The sequence below is a fragment of the Podarcis melisellensis genome (genome assembly GCF_964234715.1).
Source record: "Podarcis melisellensis genome assembly, chromosome: 4".
Lineage (NCBI taxonomy): Eukaryota > Metazoa > Chordata > Lepidosauria > Squamata > Lacertidae > Podarcis > Podarcis melisellensis.
In genome coordinates, this window is record NC_138531.1 from 86686170 (window position 1) to 86704257 (window position 18088).

At 44.4% G+C, this 18088-nt stretch overlaps 1 long non-coding RNA gene across 1 annotated transcript; it reads right to left on the reverse strand.

Annotated features, from left to right (window-relative positions):
- Positions 1-9683: 9683 nt before the first annotated feature.
- Positions 9684-14607, reverse strand: LOC309368903. Its single transcript, XR_014167959.1, has 2 exons — positions 14569-14607; positions 9684-9798 (listed from the first exon to the last, which is right to left on the reverse strand). It is a non-coding gene; the product is annotated as an uncharacterized lncRNA (long non-coding RNA).
- Between the last annotated feature and the right edge of the window lie 3481 nt (positions 14608-18088).

Consider the following 18088-nt stretch of genomic DNA (forward strand, 5'->3'; position numbering starts at 1 on the left):
ATCCTGAACCTGACCCTATACTCCACCAGGAGCCAGTGCAACTGGTAAAGTACTGGGTGAATATGCTCCCATGGCAGGGACCCTGTGAGGAGCTTCGCTGCAGCATTCTGTACCCGCTGGAGTTTGTGGGACAGTTTCAAGGGCAGCCTTGCATAGAGCGAATTTCATGAAATTTCATGAAAGAAAGGAGTGGGCATATACCAAGGTGCCACTAGAGATCTACACTAGATGGGGAATCTCTGGTCCTCCAGATGTTACAGGACCACAACTTCCATACACTCTGCCGATTGACCTTGTTAGCTGGGGCTGATGGGAACTGGAGTTCAAAAGCATCTGACTCCCCACCACTGCTACGCAAATTTATTTCTTTATTGCTTTTGCATCCCCTTCCTCATTCTCCACGTAGCAACAACCATAAAACACCAACGCAATGAAACAATCGTTATGATTTCAGCAAAATCTATACCAAACAATTAAAAGATTGTGCTGCAAACTACAAAGCTGTAAAAGTTAGGCTTCAGTTCAGCTCAGCTCGGACCTGGGATAGCTCAGCTGATAGAGCATGTGACCCTTAATCTCATGGGTCTGAGGGTCGTGGGTCTGAGCCCCATGTTGGGCAAAATATTCCTGCATTGCAGGCGGTTGGACTACCTGACTCTAATGGTCCCTTCCAACTCTACAATTCTATTCTATTAGCTTGCACTTGAATATTGTCAACAGAGAGAAGATAGGGTTGTGCCACCTTTTGGAAGTCAATTGCACCTTTGAAATCCCGGTAATATCCAGGAAAATACGGATGTATGGCAGCCCTAGGGAAGAACCACTATCAGCACCACCATCACATTATCTAGAGTTTATCTAGTCTTGTCTAGAGTTTCAAGCTCCCCCTTATTAGAAATGGATAATAAAATTGAATTGGGTGTGCTATCTTGTCTTGAAATAGCACTACCTACATAGGAAAAAAAGCAAGTGCCCTATACCACATCACATCATGGGTCCACCTAGATCAATGTAGTCCAGGAGAGAGTTCCACAGATGGGGGTCACCACTGAGAAGGCCCTGCCCTGTGTAACCACCCAATGGTCTCCCTCTGTCAATGGGTCTATGTCTATGTTTGGTCCTGCCTATTATATTGTAAAGTAAGCATGAGGTGGATTCGCCTTTAAATGGCAACTGAATTGAATTTCTCTCCACTCCCTAGATACATCTGCTTTTGAAATAAATCCTTTTCCTTTCCTCCTCCACACCCACAGCTGTAGCTTTGCTGCCTGCATTTCAACAATCTTTTCCATAATGAGTTATCATGTCTTTTTATCTCATGCAAGAGGCCTTTTGTGACTGAAAGATGTTGAATGAAAATGAATTGTTTTTTTGTTTTGTTTTTACTGCTGTAGCCTAAAGCAGGTGTTAGACTAGGTGGTGATTCCACTTTCTCTGTTCTGTCTACTTAGCTGTCATCTTTTTAAACAGATGTTTCATTTGAGTGTGTGTATGTACACATATACAAACTTTTAATGTTGTTGATCAATCCAGCAGACAAAAACAATTCAGGTATTGCATTCCATTTTATTTTTTTTATCAAGGCGTTGTTTTTATAAAATAAAAACCGAAGTGAGAATAATAGATGTGTAGATTATTTTTTGCAGAAGTCCCACATCTATACAAAGAGATAAGACAGAATTATTGACACACACACAGAGAGAGAGAGACAGTATCTTACATATCAACAGAAAGAGTTGTGTGGCGAGTTCCCGCCTCCCCCCTCAGAAATAAAGACACGAGACACAAGAATTCAAGTTAATGGGTCAAATTAGGCCACAACTTTATTGATTACAGGAATTGAGCGATATTGGCTTAGGCATTGGTCCTAACAACTAACCGGTTTCAGCCCGCTTGCTTGAAGATGGGTAAGGGTTAACCACCAATAGGGGGAGTCCTGCTGATGCACGTCAACTAGGAGCTCCCCCCGGAGTTACCGCTCGGGGGCGTGCCAAGGGCCCACACTTCCATAGGCTCAGGACACGGACACGCCCCCCAGAATCCTTTACTGGACTACCCTTTGTTTTGGGGAAAGTGATGGCACTTCCTTCCCCCCTTCATCTGCATAACAATAGAACAATGCCCCTACCAATGTCTAACCACCGATACCGAGGAGTTGTGACAGATTGCTACGAGGTAGGCAAAAACCAAGTGGCTGGTGCCAATCTGCCAAATGGAAAAATTCCTACCAGGCCCCTTGACGGCGACCAACTGGAGTCCATAGCAACGTCAGAGAGCTTAGCCTAACAGGTGGGAGGGGAGGGAAAACTTGGCTGGCTGCAGCGTGGCAAAGAGAGAGATCCTTGGCCATGCCAGACCTAAATAAGGCGAGGCCACAGCCCCCGGGCCAACCCATTGGCTGGGCCGGGGATGACGCGTCCGAGGATTCCCTGGTATTGCGGGGACTGAAGGCAGCCCCCGCGAACATGGGGAGGGGCGTGAAGCCCGCAACCCCACCTCCTCCCTAGCTCGGAAGTGGCTTTGTCTTATGCACAAACTTGCAGTACTATCAATAGTACTGTTGTAGTTTTTCATAGAGCAGGGGCAAAAAAACAATGCACAAACAGTGGGGCAGGAGTGTAAGGAGGGCTTCAAAGTTTATTCTAAAGTCAGACTGATTCAGTGAGCTTTGTGGCTGAGTGGGAATTTGAACCCAGCTCTCTCAGGTCCCCCAGTCCAACATTCCTCCACACTGGGCTCTTGGTTTATGATACCCATTTCACTTTGAAAAACACTGACTGAAAACCAGGGAACAGGAAATTACGCAGTGAGATTTTCAAGCAAGCAATTGCCATCGTGCACTGCAAAGATTATTCCTCAATAAATAGAGAAGTTGACTTGTTGTGGTTGATTTGAAGGTTCCTGTTCAGAGGAAACCTGTGAGGAATTCTGGAAGTAGCAAAACCGTTTGGTAAATACAGAAAAATACCTCTAATAAGAGGGGAGGATTAGCACAGCTGAACACATCACTTGTGCGAGGTTAAAGGTCCCCTGTGTCAGGGTGGGTTTGACCGAAGCACTTAAGAACATAAGCAGCCCCTTGCTGGATCAGATTGATGGGGTCCAATGACTTGTTTCCCACAATGGCCAACTAGTTTTCTCTATAGTCTGGCTTTGAATGTAATAGCCTTTTCCCACAGTTACTCCCAGCCATTAAAATTGAGTGAATAGCACAATGCCTCTGGGGCAGCCTTTCTCAACCTGTGAACCCCAGATGTTGTTGAACTACAACTCCCATCACCCCTAGCTAGCAAGGCTAGAGCTCAGGGATGTTGGGAGTTGTAGTCCAACAACATCTGGGGACCCACAGGTTGAGAACCGCTGCTCTTGGGTAACTGGAAGCTGCTTTGTTTTGAGTTCAGTTGATTAATCCATCTCACTCATAGAATCATAGAATTGTAGAGTTGGAAGGGACCCTGAGCATCACCCAGTCCAACTCGCTGCAATGCAGGAACTTCAACTAGATCATACAGGACAGATGGCCATCCAACGTCTGCTTAAAAATAAGCAAAGAAGAAGAGTCCACCACCACTTGTGGGGGTCTGTTCCACTGTCAGACAGCTCCTACTGTCAGAAAGTTCCTTCTGATGCTTAGTCGGAATCTCCTTTCTTTCAACTTGAAGCTATTGCTTTGATACCTACCCTGCAGAGCAGGAGAAAAGACCTTGAGTTATTTGAAGATGGCTATCATATCTCCTCTCAGTCTCCTTTTTTCCGGGCTAAACATACCCAGCTCCGTCAAGCCTTCCTCATAAGGCTGGTTTTCCAGACGCTTGATCATCTTGTTTGCCCTCGTCTGCACACCTTTCAGCTTGTCAATATTCTTCTGAAATTGTGGTGCCCATTTGTCAGGAATGAGCCAGCTCCAAGCGAAACTTTGCAGCCAACTGCAGAAAGCAGCCAGGAACAGAGAGGCTTAGATGTTAGTCAGGCAGGGGAGAGCCGGCAGCTGCAGACTTTGGCTCTTCCTGACCTTGATGGGCAGGCTGATAAGGCAGTAGCTGAGAGCAGGCTAGAACACAAACAAAGCTCAAACAGGCGTGAACAAACACAGAGATAGTATGTCAGAATGGGAAGAGGTGGGAGCTGATCCACTAAGTCCAAAGGGTTGGGGAATGGGAGGGCTCTTCGATAGGAAGTAAAACAAGAGATGTAAGGGTCATAAGTTAAATATGTTCTGCTGATGCCGGAAGGAGTCTTCAGAAGGGTCCTCTTGAGTAATGATGCTGGAGGGTTTGTTAGAACCATCTGGAGCTATCTGTTTGTTTTTGCAATGAATCCTCCTTTTTAATTACCTACGCTTACTGTGTTGTCAAGCTGGGAACCTGGACTCCTGATACTATTATTGTCTGTGCCAGTGGTGGTAAAACTCAGGCTAGAGACCAAAGGGAGCCCAGCCACCCCTGTTTCAGCCTTAGGACAGTCTCCTCAAAGCACACACTGTCCCATGCAACACCACTCTCTTCAGCTGTGCTTTGCACCTTCCTCGGAGGTTTTTTACCTTGCTGGGAATGCATCCTTGAACTGTGATGTTGCTTCTTGTTTGTCTTGATGAAGGATGGAGAGCAGGGTTTGAGCGTGCATGGAAAGAAGGCTACTGTACAAAGATAAGATTGGCATTCATTCCACTGCATGTGTTTGCTTCTGAGCCTGTCCAGATGTGACTCTCAGAAGGTTGCCAATAAAGAAAGTGGGTATCAAGCTGAAAAAGTTCAGCACAGAGCTATTCTGCTTCCCTTTGAAACCGAGGACTCCATATAGCCGTACTACAATGGATCGCCACTGCCCTGTGTCCATCACTTTTAAATTTACTTCTGCTGAACCTTATCTGTCATTTATCCATTCCCAATTTGGAGATTTACCTCCTTCTAGGTAATGTTGGGCAGGGTGGAGAAACCAAATGCAGCCACTTCACATTTTTATCGGCAGCATGACATAGGATGACCAGAGCAAAGGAGATAATTTTAGCAGGTAGAGATGGTGGTTAGGATGATAATTTGGACCCGCCAAAGTGTCCACATTTTTTAATGAAACTTATTAAAGGTACAGAAGCCATGTCTCTCTTTACATTTGGAAACTTAGCACAGAAGCAGCCAGCGCAAATCGCACAGCAAATCCAACTTCCCAAAGCTTAGCTCATACGCAATGTGAAAGAGTTAACAAGCTTGGCCTATTTTGCTGGTTCAGAAGCAGGTGTGCGACTCTCTTTTATTTCACATTGAGCTGCACCTGTGCATGTCGGGAGTGAGTCTGGCCTGCTACTCACAAATGCTAAACAGCATCCTATGCACAGATAATCTCAACAAAAGGTTCGCTTTATGTTTGCTTTCCTCATTTCAGCAAGAAATCCCAGCTCTAAAAAAGGAGAGGGTCATAGGAAAGTCAGGGTCCTGTTCAGTACATCTTTAAGGTGATCAAGTAACAAAATGCACAGATCAGTTAAATGGCTGACCTAAGAGTAAGGGTAGATGTGACTAGGCACTGTTTCTGTGCCGCTTTACTTGTTAGCCACCTGCATTTATTCTGGAAATGTTCAAGCTGCAAATATCTATTTTATGATATTGCGTTTTCCATTGTATTTTATCATTTTATCCTGTAAGCTTCCCAGAGAACAATGTTATTGGGCAGTTTTATATAGCACCATAAATGAATAAATAAAACAAACTTGGGTAGACAGCAGAAGGTTGACTCAGATTTTTCCTCAAGTTTGCAGGATGCCCACACAAGGGAGGGAACTTAGTTTGCTATGTGATGATCACTGCAGATCTTTGTATATGTTGTACACCTTGCCATTTATCATCCCCTATTATATATGCCATTGCTGTACAAAGATGACTGCTGGGGAGGGGGGTTGATTGGACCTCAAGAGAAGGCAGCAAGTTTTATATAATAATAATAACAATAATTTATTATTTATACCCCACCCATCTGGCTGGATTTCCCCAGCCATTCTGGGCGGCTTCCAACAGAATATTAAAATACAATAGTCTATTAAACATTAAAAGCTTCCCTAAACAGGGCTGCCTTCAGATGTCTTCTAAAAGTCTGGTAGTTGTTTTTCTCTTTGACATCTGGTGGGAGGGTGTTCCACAGGGTGGGTGCCACTACCAAGAAGGCCCTCTGCCTGGTTCCCTGTAACTTGGCTTCTCGCAGTGAGGGAACCACCAGGAGGCCCTCAGAGCTGGACCTCAGTGTCTGGGCAGAACGAAGGGGGTGGGTATACTCCTTCATACCTGAAGTATACTCCTTCAGGTATACTAGACTGAGGCCATTTAGGGCTTTAAAGGTCAGCACCAACACTTTGAATTGTGCTCGGAAACGTACTGGGAGCCAATGTAGGTTTTTCAAGACTGGTGTTATGTCTTGATTCCCAAAGTTACCCTAAGAAAGACTGGATCCATGCCCTCCCCCCCCCCTTGTAACCTGGAACCAGCAGGAAAAGGGTCAGTGGAACCACATGGTCATAAAGTCCATTGGAAGCATCCTATCACACCCTAAACACCCAAAAATAGAATTCCATAGAATGCAACAAGACAACTCATGTTTTTACTATGAATTCAGTGCAGAGATACCTCAAACAAGATTAGCATGCTGCGTGCAAATTATTTTTTCAATGAAATGTCTCCTAAATATGTCACTGAACTGATAGCCTCCAAAATATCGTGCTGATGAGTTTTTCAGGACCATGAACCACCAGGTGCTGCTGGAGTGATCTCAGTTATTCTGCGGTCTTGAAAATTCTTTTGCCTCCATCACTAAAATGCCTTTGATTGTCGTGTTTATCGGTTATATATGGATATGGCTTTATTATGTTCTACAGGATGCAAGTTGAACAATGTTTGCCTTTCTTCCATTGCGTTGTACCTGCCTAGGATATTCAGTCAAATACTAATTAGGAAACCATGTCATTATTCATGCCAGAAGGAATGCTGTCAAGAAATCTTGGTGGTGTTAATGTGTGCATCAGTAGCACCAATAAGCACATTATTGTGGGGCATCCCAAGTCCCCAAACAGTGAGAAGTTGCAGGGCAACGTTTGGATGAGAATGCACTGGAGACTTATGGTGTTTATGTAGCATCTGTTTTATATTTTACAAATATGCAGTTAAGATGCCCCAACCTGCTGTTCTCCAGATGTTTTGGACAAAGACTCCTATCCACTCCAAAGAGCATGGACAGTGGTCAGGAATGATGGGAGTTGTAGTATGACATCTAAACAGCACCAGTTTGGGGGATGCATGAGTGGAGGCAAACAGATCATCAAGTCATATACCCCCTCCCCAAACATACTAACTTAAAACTTTCCAAATAGCAATACACATACTCAAATAGCAATACGCATACAAACCCCCATCAGCAAGAGAGGTCTCCCTTTCCCCAAGCTGTGATGGATATCTCATTGAAACAAAGATAGATTCTCAGGTATCTGATAACTATCACCTTCCATCTGCCAAACTATTCTGGGCTATAAGACAGCAAATGGACCAACAACGGAATCGGCACTCAGAAGCCATGTAACAATATAGACTTGTCAAGTTGTAGTGCTACACTAGATAAGTTTGGCAGCCACTGATAGACTGTCTAAAGGTAAAAGAAAAGGACCCTGACAGTTAATTCCAGTTGCGAATGACTCTGGAGTTGCAGCACTCATCCCTCTTTACTGGCCAAGGGAGCCTACGTTTGTCTACAGACAGTTTTTCCGGGTCATGTGGCCAGTATGACTAAGCCGCTTCTGGTGAACTAGAGCAGCACACAGAAACACCGTTTACCTCCCTGCCAGAGTGGTACCTATTTATCTACTTGCATTTTGATGTGCTTTCAAACTGCTATGTTGCGATCGAGCAACGGGAGCTCACCCCACCAGGTGGATTCAAACCACCGACCTTCTGATTGGCAAGCCCTAGGCTCAGTGGTTTAGACCACAGCGCCTACTACACTAAACAGGTTTATGGACATGGTGGCATAGAGGAGGTTAATGTCTGACCTAGAGTTTGAGCTGCAGATAGAATGAGACAGGTTCACATCTAGGAGGTAAAACTACTGCATGCATTTTAGATAACCTGCAAGGTACTTTCCAACTACAGTGGAACCTCGGTTTACGTACCGTCCTCCTTACAAACACTTCAGGTTATGAGCTCCGCTAACCTGGAAGTAGGTCTCCTGGTTGCTAACTTTGCCCCGGGATGTGGTGGCAGCAGCGGGAGGTGCCATTAGCGAAAGTGCACCTCAGGTTAAGAACGGTTTTGGGTTAAGAACGGACCTCTGGAATGAATTAAGTTCGTAACCGGAGGTACCACTGTACACAAGTCTTTTATAGGAAGGGGCACTTCCAGTAGCAGTCAGGGTGTACATGTGTCTATGCTTTATAGAATACCATCTTTGTTTGCTAGTAAATATCTGTAATTAATAAGTTATGCTGTTACCATCTCAGTCTGGAGCTCAATTTCCCAAGACAGGTGTTTTCAATAACATTTCATTTCCATTAATGTGAGGACAAACATTAATGAATAATACAGATAACCAAGTGAAACTAAAGACATCCTATAAACAAGGGAGAGGGGTAGAGCAAGGGAAACGAAGGAGAAATCCTTGCCCAAGAGTCCATCCAAAATTGAATACACTGAATACAGAGAGAAATGCCTCTAGACAATCACGACAGCAGCAATATTTCATTTTAATTTATTTGAGAGAATGAGACCGCAGCCTGAAAAAATGGGACAATCACGTTTCCTTGTCAGACAACTCAATTTGAAGTTTTAGCTGCCTGTGGACGACCAATCAGAGCTCTGTCCCTGCCTGATCTGTCATTTCATAGTTACAAGGAAGGTTGAAAGAAGTGGGAGGAAAAACTCAGAAGACACAGAATCGAGATGAGAGATTAGGGAAAGGAAGAGCTTATCTGGAGCTTTCAGAAGTTTTTAAATTCTTCCCTTGCCATAATGGAAGAGAAATGGAGGGGGAAAGGTTAGAGAAACAAATATTGCAGTTTGTCTCGACATTTATTTTGCAGTGTTTCTGGCAGAATTCTTGCAATGTTCTCTCTCTGGGGTCGTGAAGTTTCCTGCAACTACTGTGCTCAGAGCTGTAGGAAATGTCAGGGGAGTATGAGCGTATGGAGGCCTTGCTCTTCTCAGCTATATTTTACATCAGAACGGAGAGCATTTTCCCACCTCTAGGGCTGCGTTCCCTCATGAGCAATGTTTCAAGGGCCACATGCCAGTGGTGGGGACAGAGGCAAAAGGGGGATGATCAATTGATGAGAAATTGTACAATGATGGGGGACACGGGTGGCACTGTGGGTTAAACCACAGAGCCTAGGACTTGCTGATCAGAAGGTTGGTGGTTCGAATCCCCGCAATGGGGTGAGCTCCTGTTGCTCGGTCCCTGCTCCTGCCAACCTAGCAGTTTGAAAGCACGTCAAAGTGCAAGTAGATAAATAGGTACCGCTTCTGCGGGAAGGTAAACGGCGTTTACCTGGCCACATGACCCGGAAGCTGTACGCCCGCTCTCTTGGCCAATAAAGCAAGATGAGCGCTGCAACCCCTGAGTCGGTCACGACTGGACCTAATGGTCAGGGGTCCCTTTGTTAGGGGAAAAGCAGCATCGTCCCGTGCACAGCGGAAGGATGAGGAGTACGTACTACATACTCTATATTGCTTTATTTACAGTTCAAAGCTGGTATGTTACAGAAAAACATCTTGCCTCTGCCGGAGCAGAAAATGCATCCTCTCTCCTCTAAAGCACGGAGAGAATCACAAACTGAAACTGCAAAGAACAGTGAAAAACAGGAAACCAGTGTACGTCACATCCAGTCTCCTTTCCCGTGAGAAACCCAACAGTGCATTTACTGTGGAATGTAAACAACCTGTCTCGTGACAAGCACTTCGCTGCACAGAGAAGAAAGCAGAAACCAACATCCTCCCCCTTTCTGTGAACATCTCTGGGCAGCGTGTTCGTACAATATCAGTACAAACCCAACTTCTGCACATAGGTACAGTGTTGATCCCTTGATACAATCTTGGACAATACATCAGCAGGAATTTCATTACCTGGCATATAGGACACCTTTACGAGCCCCTTCTGAATACGTTCCCTAGTATGTTGCAACTTCAATTGCAAGTGCTTTGTGCTTTGCTTACAACCTTCAGAATTCAGCAAAGCCAAACATGCTTTGTTGTCCTGGTAAACCTGGATTGGACATTTGACAGGAATTTTCATGTCTTTGCACAATTGTAACAACCATTCACAATCCTTAAGTGAATAAGACAGTGCATTCAGTTCAGCTTCACAAGTACTTAAGCTAACTGTTGTTTGCTTCTTGCATGACCAATCAAATAGACCCTGATTGTACTTATAGCAAACTCCAGACGTACTTTTCCTGTCTGTAGAGTCACTTCCAAAACTTGCATCTGCAAATATCTCAAGACCACCAGACTTCTGATTGTTAAATCTCAGTCTGTAATGCATAGTGCCTTTCAAGTACCGCGCTATGCGTTTCAGAGCTTTCCAATCCTTAACAGTAGGATTGTTGACTTGTCTGCTTAGCAAATTACAGCTAACAGCAATGTCTGGTCTTGAACATCTGGCAATGAAGTTTAGCTTGCCTAGCACACTTCTGTACAGTGTAGTGTCAGAAAATGCTTCTTCAGTGTCATCTACCTGATAACCTGTTGTCATCGGTGTGTCTACAGGGTTAGCATCCATCAGGTTTAGTTTGCTTAACACATCAGCAATTTTCCGTGACTGGTGTACTAGAATGTTACCATCTTGATCTTTCTCTATTTCCAGAGATAGGTAGTTGTTTACCTCACCAAGATCTTTCATGTCAAAGTGCTCTTTCAGTTGAGCTAGGGCGTTATTGTACATTGTGACATCTTTCCAAAAGAATAAAAGATCATCAACATAAAACAAACAATACAGTTTCTTTTGCCCCTCCTCTTTGACAAATACACATGGATCAGCTTTCCCTTGCTGAAAACCTAGAGAAAACAATACTTCAGTGAGTTTTGTGTGCCAACACTGTGCACTTTGTTTGAGACCATAAAGGGACTTTTTCAGAGCACAAACAAATCCCTGTTTTACCTGTACGCCATCAGGTGGAAGCATATAAAGTGATTCATTTAGAGATCCGTACAGAAAAGCTGTATTTACATCATGGTGACTAATGTGTAGATTTTCCTCTGCAGCTAGCTTGAGCATAAGCCTAATGCTTTCATACCTCACTGTGGGTGAGTAGGTCTCGTGATAATCTTCACCTGGTACCTGTGCAAAACTTCTGGCTACCAATCTGGCTTTGTGTCTGACTATCTTGCCATTTTGATCAGTCTTCGCTTTGAAGACCCATTTGCTTCCAAGCAGTTTCATTCCTGGAACTACTGGAACTAGCTCCCATGTTTTGTTCCTTTCTAAGGAATCAAGCTCAGCCTTCATGGCATTTAACCATGGCTCAGCTTCCTTTGAATCCAAATCCTGGATTTCTTGGAAACTTGAAGGTTCAAATACCTTCTTGGAGCTTTTAACAGCTGTTACTGCTATCTTAGCAAACTCATCAGCAAATCTCTTTGGTGGTCTGCCTTTTGTGGCTCTCTGTGACCTACGAATTAGCCTTAAGTCTTCAACACTCTCCTCTTCCTTCTTAGGAGAAAAACGACCTATTGTGAACAATGGTTCTTCCAATTCTTGATCAGAGCTTTCAGAGGGGCGCATAGAGGCTTTCGCACTCTTGAAATCCTCTGAATCACCCGATTCAGTTTCAGACTCAGAATCAGAACCTTCATCAGTGGGTGTGGGTTGTTGCGGTTGCTTTTGACTATCCTCAGTCTCATCACTGTCATCAGGATAACATTGGAAAATTCCCACATTCTTCCCCCACTTGGCATTGTACTCAACACTTCTTGTGAGCTTAATTGTTTTAGAGTCAATCATCATTATTCTGTAAGACCCTTTCTGATAACCTAGAAAGATACCATGCATTCCACGCTTGTCTAACTTGGAGTTTTGTGGTGAGTGAACCCACATGTCAGAACCAAAAATTTTCATGTGTTTGATGTATGGCTTCTTGCCAAACATCTTCTCATATGGGGTACAACCAATCGCTGAAGATAACCTGCGATTGTAACTGTAAACAAAACACGAGAGAGATTCGGCCCAATAACTCTCTGGAAGATTTGCATCATGCAGCAAGGTTTTTAACCCTTGAAGCAATGTTTGATTTGCCCGTTCCGCAAGTCCATTCTGCCATGGCGAGCGAGGACTAGACAAATCGTGTTGAATTCCTTTCTCAGTCAGAAAAGCTTCTAACTGCTGAGAAGTGAATTCTCCCCCGCGATCAGAGAAAAGAGTCTTTATCTTCTTACCATGCACATTTTCCAACCAAGCACAGAATTCCTTGAACCTAGGAAAAGCCTCTGATTTCTGCTTGAGATTGTACACATAAATATACCTGGAAAATGCATCAATGAGAACCATGAAGTACCTATTTCCACCCAAAGAGGGCGCTAGTGGTCCAACCAAATCAGCATGAACAACCTGGTATGGTTCTGTAGCTTGCCTACTAGACACCTTACCTTTCGCAGCCACTTTCACCTTGTTTGCTGCGCAAGCTTTGCACTTCATGTGGTACCTGCAGGGTTTAATAGTCATACCTTCAACCAAGGCAGGCATTTTAGATACTGCCTCAAAATGCAAATGACCAAATTTTCTATGAAAATCATGAATACATTCTGCATGCAAACTTTTGTTAGAACCTGCAATGCAACAAGTGTCATCTTGCACAACATCATCATAATACAAAACAAACAAACGATCAACATATTCAGCATGCAATACATAATCGTTTTTCTTTGTGATGATGCACTTCTTGTTCTTGAAGGAAACGTCAATGTTCCGCTCATTCAGCTGTCCAACGCTGAGCAGATTATGCTTGGCATCCGGCACATAAAGCACATTCTGTATCGATAAGTCCAAGCTGTGAAGAACAACAGTTCCGTAGCCTTTACTGGGAATTGTGTGGTCATCCGCCTGGTGAATCGCACCTTCCTGCGGTGTAAAAGACACGAACAGTCTCTTATCGTTGCACATGTGGTGGGTCGCCGCTGAATCAACAACGAAGAAAGATCTAGACGTCTTCTGGACCTCTGCAACCTTAGGAGTGAAGCGTGAGACCATTGCCTTGTGCTGCGTTGTCCTGGACACCGGACCTTTGCCTTTGCTCTGGCCTTTTCCACGCGATGAGCTTTCGCTGCGCTGCTCTGTCTTGGCCTTGGGATTTCTGCATTCCCTCTTCATATGGCCTAGACGTCCACACGAGTAGCATTTCACTGCCTTCAAAGCTTTGGTGCCATCTGGTGGTTCCACTGCACTATGGGATGACGTCTGTGAAGTCTCCCACTTGCCCATGCAGCTAGAGCTAGCACCCCGGCGATCTGCTTCATTCTGAATCACGGCAGTAACATAGTCCACTGTCAGCTGAGCAGTTGGTTGTACAGCAATTTGAGTTGCAACAGACTCCCAACCTGAACCCAAAGATTGTAGTATCATGAAGGAATACACAGCCTCTGGAAAGTTGAGTCCTCTCTGTTGCAGCTCATGTCTCAGATTCTGCATCTCCATCAGATGTATACGCACATCTCCACCTTCAGCAAGAGCCATATTATGCAGCTTGTTAAAGTAAAACATAGTAGATCCAGCTTCTGTCCTCAAGTGAGCCTCTCTCAGAGCGTCCCAAATTTCTCTGGCTGAGGTCTTATCACGCAATAGACAGAGCTCTTCTGGGGATACTATCAATGTAAGAGTTCCCCTTGCCTTGGAATCCTTAGCTTCCCATGCATCTGTAACTGGAGCTGGGGGGGTGTCTGTAATAACTTCAAACAGACCCTCTTTCCGCAGAATAGCCTCTGCATACAAAACCCAGTCCACATAGTTTTTCTTATTTAGCTTAGGAATCCCACAAGCATCCTGAAGGGCCATCAGGACTCTGGCATTAGCCTTCTGCGTCATCTCTGCTGCTTTAAATCAGGCTGCTTTATACAAGCTGTGTCTGTGCCGCTCTGCTTATCTGCAGCTGCTTTATTCCAAAAGCGCTTTTAAAAGTTACTTTCGATTTCCCCAGCATAGGAATCTATGCCTGTGAGCCTTTTGCCTGTGCCCGGCAAAATGGCTTTAAAAGTTCAAAGTCCAGCCATAAAGCCATTAATTAGAAGTTGGCAGGCTGCCCGGAGCAGTAGCACATACCTCATCAATCATCTTTACGCGCAGAGCAGATTCCGATCCGATCTGTCCCTCTGCATTCCGATCCTTTGCCGGCACTCCGATTCGACTTCTGGGCCCATAACCATGTGTTAGGGGAAAAGCAGCATCGTCCCGTGCACAGCGGAAGGATGAGGAGTACGTACTACATACTCTATATTGCTTTATTTACAGTTCAAAGCTGGTATGTTACAGAAAAACATCTTGCCTCTGCCGGAGCAGAAAATGCATCCTCTCTCCTCTAAAGCACGGAGAGAATCACAAACTGAAACTGCAAAGAACAGTGAAAAACAGGAAACCAGTGTACGTCACATCCAGTCTCCTTTCCCGTGAGAAACCCTACAGTGCATTTACTGTGGAATGTAAACAACCTGTCTCGTGACAAGCACTTCGCTGCACAGAGAAGAAAGCAGAAACCAACACCCTTTACCTTTTTGATGATGATGAGGATGATGATGATGATGAACATAAGAAAAGCCTGGATCATGCCAATGACTCTCTCCTCCCTGTGTGCCTCCACATCCCAAAAATTGACTCAGGGGGTGTTGGATAATCCCCAGAATGGTCCATGGAAGGAGGAGGGGGGGTTGTTTCATCTGCAATGCTGGAACAGATGGAACATTTGTAATAATGCAGTGCTGAATTCCACCCTTAGTAGCTAAAAGCCACACTCAGGGATCATCTCCAATGTTTCAGCTGCACATTATTTCCAGGCCTCAGTAGGTACCAAGGATGCTTGTGAGACACTCATGTCACTTCCTATAGTTGCTACTTTTTCTCTTGGGCACATCTTCTGCAGCATAACAGCACATCATCTCACACAATTCAGAAAGGAAAATAAAGAATTCAAAAAACCAAAACGTAACATAAAGTATTGTTATGAGTTTGGAGAGGGGGGTAAGCTGTATGGCTGAGCTCCCCTTCTAATTCCTGGCTACAGCAGGGATTAAATTGCTGGAATTTGATTCCTTGTCATCATGGAAAAAAGGGACAGGTTGGGGGGTGCCCCATAGTTCTCTCCTGGGCATATTGTTGCTCAACGTCTTTATAAACAACTTGGAGGAAGGAATTGAGGGGATGCTCATCAAATTTGCAGATGTCACCAAACTGATAGGGGTAGAAGACAGAATCAGGATTCAAAATGACCTTAACAGATTGGAGAACTGGTCCAAGCTAACAAAATGAATTTCAATAGGGGCAAATGTAAGGTTCTGCACTTAGGCAGGAAGAACCAGATGCACAAATATAGGATGGGAGACACCTGGCTTACTAGTAGTACATGCAAAAGGGATCTAGTTGTCTTAGTGGACTATATTGCACCAACAGAGGTATAGTGTCCAGATTAAGGTAAGTAATTCTGCCTCGGTCAGACCACACCTGGAATACTGTGTCCAGTTCTGTGGGCCACTATTTAATAAGGATGTTGACAAGCTGGAACATGTGCAGAAGAGGGCAACCAAGATGTTCAAGGGTCTGGAAACTAGCCTTATGAGGAATGGTTGAGTTAGCTGGGTATGCTTAGCCTGGAAAAGAGGAGACTGGGAGGAGATACGATATTCAAATATTCAAGATGGAGCAAGCTTGTTTTCTCCTGATCTGGAGGATAGGACTCAAACCAATAGCTTCAGGTTGCAAGAAATGATTCTGACAAAACATCAGGAAGAACTTTCTGTTCGACAGTGGAACAGACTCCCTCAGAAGGTGGTGGACTCTCCTTCCTTGAATGTTTTTAAGCCGAGGTTGGATGGCCATGCTTAAGTTGAGATTCCTGCATTGCAGGGGGTTGGACTTGATAACCCCCAGGGTCAACTCCACGATTCTATGATTCTATGAATAGCAATGCCAACCTGGTCATGGCCCATGGAAGATGGGTCCTTAAGGGAACAAAGGAAGTGGTTCTGTGCCAGACGACAAATGTATGGCATTCTCTCCCTCAACTGCCTGTTAGTTAGAAAGACAAAATGCCATAGTTGGGAACTGAGTCATGTGAGCTAGAAGTGGGATTCAAAAGAGGCAGGCTGAGAGAGAGCCTGGCCTGATTTCTGCTGGAATTCAAGGCTGTGGCTATGGGAGAAGCAGGACTGTCTTGCTGTGAACGCCTCCATCGTAGCCTCAGGCTGCATCTATGTGTAAACAAACCATATATCATAAAGACACCACAGTCTCTGCTGTGCCTCCTTCCGAAGGAAACACAAACCCTGGGAAAGTGATGAAACCCCTGGAATTTTGCACTGCTCAGAGACTGGGGTGACGTGGAACAGTATGATCTTCCGCATCCCTGGTGTCTATATCCCCAAGCACCAAGTTCACCACATTCCACGTCCACTTAGAAATACACTGCTGTTAACTGTTGCTCCTTCTGACACAGCCTTCCTCTCAATTTCTTCTTGGCAGTGGCCCGAACAGCATTCGATACCAATCTCCCTGCAAGGGATGAGTCAGAATTACATAAATTATAGCATCTTGCCAGGTGAAAGAAAACTTCCCCTCCTCTTCACTCTTTGTGCGAAGCTGCAACAGCACCTGCCTTCCACTTCTGGTGATGATGTACGCCGAAATTTCCCCCCAATTTAATTATTTCCAGAAAGGAGAAGGGAAATACCCCCATGGACCAGAGCTTTTTTGAAACGATGCTGGGATCTTTCAATCGCTGAGCTTCTGCAGCTTCTAGAAAAACTAACCCCCCAAAATGAAGACTTAATGCCCCACAGTAAATCAGCAAATCTATTAATTTAAAGAATGAATAGAAAAGTCTTTTGTTAGTTTAACTCAGCAAGGAATTGCTTCTCCAGGCCAGCAGAAAAGAAGAGACGTGGGAGACTTCTGAATGGCTCTCCTGATATATATATATATATATATATATATATATATATATATATATAGCAGCTGGAGGGGGCCTTGAACTCTGATTGGCACACTGGAGCTGAGAGGGTGGGACACTCTTCTCCCGCAAGCTGTTTCCTGACCTAAATCACCCCTTGAAGCTGCTTTGCAGTGGGGAAAAGGCTTCTGAATTGTAGCTGATTTTTCTCCCCACTTTAGGGGCTAATGGCAGCTCTCTCTTTTTTGGTGCTGTTGGTGCTAATTAAGATCAAGGAAACAGTGCCTGGAGAAAAAGCTGCAGGATTTCAGCTTCAAGAATGGCAAATGTTTAAAAAGGAAGCAAAAATAAATGGTGTGAACATTTTATCGCGGATCTATCACATTGTATCTGTTAATAGGACTCATCCGTACTGTTGTTCAGTGCGGAGAGTAAGCGTCCAGGACTTCCATTAATTGTCTTCATATTACATTGTCCTCCAAATTACTGTCCTTGGAGGTTTTTAAGCAGAGGTTTGCCATCTGTCATGGATGCTTTAGCTGAGATTCCTGCATTGCAGCGGGTTGGACTAGATGGTTCTCAGGATCCTGTCCAACCCTACTATCACAATAATTCTGTGATTATTATGCCAGGGATACTCTGAAAAGGAGAGGGTATGAGAAAATCAAGTTTGAGGGAGGGAAGAATGTGGGAAAGCAGTGATTTGAAGGATAGTGTCATAAGGACAATGGAGAAATGGAAGTACTGAAAGTTTTTGATCCACATTAAACAACAGCCTGGATGAGCCCTTAGTCTCTGATCCCCCTTTTGCCTGGTCCAAAAATTTTATACATCACCTGGGAAGACAGGCAAACTAGTGCCAGTGTACTGGAAGAAGCAAAGATCACCTGTGTCAAAGCAATGATTCTTCAACATCAACTTCATTGGACTGGTCATATTGTTTGGATGCTTATCATCTTCCAAAGCAACTGCTCTATTCCA